Source organism: Zea mays, chromosome 5 (genome assembly GCF_902167145.1).
Source record: "Zea mays cultivar B73 chromosome 5, Zm-B73-REFERENCE-NAM-5.0, whole genome shotgun sequence".
NCBI classification, from domain to species: domain Eukaryota; kingdom Viridiplantae; phylum Streptophyta; class Magnoliopsida; order Poales; family Poaceae; genus Zea; species Zea mays.
Genome location: NC_050100.1, coordinates 111,886,031 through 111,890,639, shown reverse-complemented (window position 1 = coordinate 111,890,639; position 4,609 = coordinate 111,886,031).

Below are 4,609 nucleotides of genomic sequence, written 5' to 3'. Positions count from 1 at the left end.
TCATGCCGGGGGTCTCCTGAACTGCTTCAGCCTCCAAGTGATTCAGTCTTCCATGATTGTAACGCGGCTGAGAGTGGTTGCCTGCTGCAGGCTGAGACACATTGTGCTTTGCTGGGACATTGGGGCCTGACTGCTGCTGGGCTACCTTCTTCGGACATTGCATCACCCAATGGCCTTGCTCTCCATAGTGGAAACATGCTCTGTTTCCGACCTGAGCTGGTGCTGCCTGACTGATCTGCTGGTTTGCTGGGGCAGGAAGACGAGGTGCCTGCTGATTCTGCCTCTGAAACTGACCTCCTGACTGATCGCTCTGACGGTTCTGATACTGGTGCTGAGGGTACTGCCTTTGGAACTGCTGATGCTGCTGAGGTGGACGCTGGTTCTGCCTAAACTGCTGAGGTTGATTGCCTGAGAAACGAGGACGATTGCTGCTTCCAGACTGGGGTCCACTGATCTTGCGCTTACGATCCTCCATCTCCTTACGCTTCCTCTCCGTCATGATTGCTCTGTCCATCAGGTGCTGGAATGTCGGGAAGGTGTGATTCATCAGTTGATACTGAAGAGGGTCAACCAAGCCTTTCAGGAAACGGTACTGCCGCTTGGCGTCGGTGTTGACATCTTCAGGAGCATAGCGAGACAACTGCAGAAACATGTCCCGGTACTCACTGACAGATGATGACCCTTGCTTGAGGGCCAGGAACTCCTCCTTCTTCACTGTCATCAGACCTGCAGGAATATGATACTGACGAAAGCTTCCTCTAAACTCTTCCCAGGTTATGGTGTCGGGGTGGACATGGGTGGCGAGATAGGACTCCCACCATGATTGAGCTGCTCCTCCCAACAGATGAGGACCATACAGGACTTTCTCCCTGTCATCGCACTGAGCGGTATGCAACTCCTGCTCCATAGTGCGCAGCCAGTCTTCAGCATCCATGGGGTCAGAAGAATGAGCGAACGTTGGGGGATGACCTCTCATGAATTCAGCACGCTTGTCTCTAGGCATCTGAGGCATCTGAGGCTGAGGTGGGGCCTGCTGCTTTTGTTGTTGCTGCTGCTGCTGAATGGCGGCCATAGTCTGACCGATGGCTTGAACTGCCAGAATCTGCATCAGAAACATCTGCTCGATCGACATCGGGGGCGGGGGCGGCAGGTGCTGTTGCTAGGGCACCTCATCCTGCTGAGCGGCTCGCTCCTGCTGAGCACGCCTTCCTCCTCTGCGCCTGTTCTCTGACATCTGCAGAATGCAACCACACATCAGAACTGATCTGGCAAATCTTGTAGCATAAGAAAAGAGTATAGAATTCTTCAACAACACTGAACAGATGAGCATCTTCACTGATCTCCAACACAGACCACACAGCTTCTGAGATAAAGGGGAAAGTGGAATAAAAGGTTTCCCAACTATATAGCTAACTCCATTAACATATAACAGGTAAACCAAAATGCAGGGGATACCCACACACTGGTGACAGTCATCACAAAGATCCAAACCAAACATAGTTCATCATGACAAACATAAATGCACAGGATATAGCAAACTACCCTGTCTAACTAAGACTAACTAAGAGCGAGACTAACGCTAAGACTGTAGCTTCTACGTATATATTTTGTATTAATTACAAGATCCAACTCTAGCGATCTATGGTTCTAGATTTATCTTGGTCTTGTAGTCGGGATTGCCATAAGAGTGGCGTCCACGCCGAGGTGAGCGGTACGGGTGCTGAGTCCCGACGGGAGCGGGGGAACCATCATACAGGTGACGACGTTCCGCGCGCTCAGCCCGCAGCAGGGCGATCTCAGCACGAGCCCTACTCAGCTCGTCTAGCGCATGGTCCAGCTCCGTGTTTAGCACGGCGGCTAGGTTGACTGTGCTGCTCAACCTAGGATTGTCCTCACCGACAGGTGAGACAATCACGCTTCCTGTGCTGCCAGATGGACGGCGGGGGTAGTGCTTCAGGTTGAGACCGTCAGCTACCCCACCGAGAACCGAGCAGTAGTGTGAAAGCGCACGCCGTGCAACATCTTGCATGGCCGCCTCAGCTGAGTCCCGCTTAGAGATAGAATAGTGCTCTGAGCAGACCTCAGCACCCTGGAGACTGTTCTCCGGACGGCGCACCAAGCAGGTCGCCTCCCAGCGGTCTGGGTAGACCCCGCGACTATGCTGGTAGACCACACAGCGATACTCGATGGACCAAGTACGCCAGTTAAGTGCATGACGTAGCAGGGTGTCGAGCGCATCATGGAAGTGACACCAGCGAGCAGCGTCGCGAGTGATGGGTCGAGCAACCCATCCTTCCGGCTCCTGGTCAGCAGAGAGGTCGGTGTCGTGGCTCGAGCTGTCGTCGCCACCTCCGTCGTCTGGGTCTCCTCCAGCAGCTACTCCAGAGGCTGGGGCGCCCAGTGGTGGTGCAGGGGGCGCCTCAAGGGGAAGCACAGGGGAGCAGCTCCTCACGGACTCTATCTCCTGTTGGAGCGAGAAAGAAGAGCCCTACTGCTCCTGTCGTCGACGTTCCTACTCCTCATGCAGGTGGTGGTGCAGTCTCTCCAAGTGGCTGGACTGTCCGGCCACGGGACGGCGAAGCGGACGCTCAGCAAGGTGGGAGGGTAAGAAGGGGATGACGGACTTTCGTGCAGTGTGTCTAAGTCGAGCCATCTACAAAAGACACCGCAAGCAAAAGAGTGAGAACAGAATTAATATGACCAGCAAATAATGAACCATAAATAAATGAAGGATTAGAATGAAATATAATTTTCAGCAAGGTATAATATAAGGTAGAACATAGGTTTGGTCGATATGACCAACTTTTGAAGGGATATCAAAGTCAAGGCAGGGACAGAGGTCTATAGTCCTTAGAACGACCATTCTACTCTAGGTTAGCGGTCCTACAGTCAGCACAGCTTTGATACCACCTATGTCACACCCGGTTTTAGAAGGCAAACCGAATGCGAACCATGTACGTGCCAGGATCAGCAATTCACGTACACAGCAGTTACATAACATGGACATCATCACATAGTGCTCAAGTAGTATTAAAAAGGGAAATAATAGTCGATTACTTCATATGTCTGAGACATCCACATAGTCTTTACAAATAATCAAAGTGAGGAAAAGAAACATAGATAAACGCGGCCTTCACAGGCAGCCGACTGGGGGTTGCCGCTAACCCACGCCTAGAACTCGTCGTAGTCTTGGAACTCCTGGAAGTCTCCTTCCATAGCTTCATCTTCTCCTGAGCAGTGGTTGCAATGCTGACAACCTGGGGATGGGGGGGTTTGGTGTGTAGAGCAAGGGTGAGTACACATCAACATACTCAGCAAGGTTCCTGTTTGGCTGTAGTGGACTAGCTTTATGTGGGGATAAGTCAAGCAGTTGCTTTTAGTTGGTCAGATTATTATTTACTAGTAGAAAGCTAAGTTTTAGCATTAACCCAAGTTATTAGCCCGATGTACCCTTTCCAAACGGAAAGAATACCACTTACTAGCACCATAGACATAACCAAAACCATCAGTCTCATTGCCACCTGTATACCAAAATGTCTCTGATCAAGTGCCACTAATCACTGGAGCTCCCTTGGCCGCTCATAACCGCGAGCACGGCTGATATATCAGTTTTCAAACACTTTGTAGAGGTTGTGCACTTTACCCACAAGCCGTGATTCCCTTTCTGCCCGGAGATCATGACTCTCCATTAATCACTACCAAGGTGACCCAGCAGGGCATCACTACATAGCCTTTACAAAGATTCCCTGGGGCTGTAGCCACCCATTAGGTTTCCTAAATGCACCGCACTCCTCCCCAAGGGGCGAACCCTAACTTGGCAGAGCGAGCCGCATACACCGAGCCCCATTGACGGCACGACGGCTAAATGATCTACACCCCGGATCCTCTAATTATTCAGCTAAGGGCACCCCATTCCACCCTCCTGGTTGCACTGTTTTCCCGGGCGGTCATCCAAAGAACAGGTCCTTACGGAGAGGCACTCGAGAAACCGCTCGAGCCCCCTTGAAGACCACAAGTACAACATCATAATAAGAGAAGGGAAAACAGCGTATCATGGATAATCTCATCATGTTCATTAATTAGAGATGAGCAATAGCATAAAGCTAAACAATAATAATCCAACCCAGATAGGTAAACAAGGATATAGATAACAAAAGCTAGTCAATCCTTAGGCATAAATGTGTAAAGCGGGAGGTGAATTAAAGAATGAATAGGACAGAGATAGGTCAAGGGACACTTGCCTCCACCAACCGACTGCTGCTCAGGGGTTTCTCCTGCGAGTTCTTCGGGTTCTCTGACCGGATCGTTCTCTATGCGAGCGCAAACACACATACATCCACATATTTTATACAAAAGAACAGTACACCATACAATAGAATGCAGTAAGTAAACAGACGTTCCACGCGGGCTCGCAATTACGGTTAAGAGAGAGAGAAAAAGACAGTCGAGAAACGATCACGTTACATGATTATAAATTAACCACTCGCTTAATAGAAGGGAATTAATGTAGACACTATGTTTAGCGTAAAGTAAAGTCATGTTCCATGTCTAATCATTATAAGCAGATCAAGATAAATAAAAAGAATTGTCGCGCGGCGAGACGCGCGAC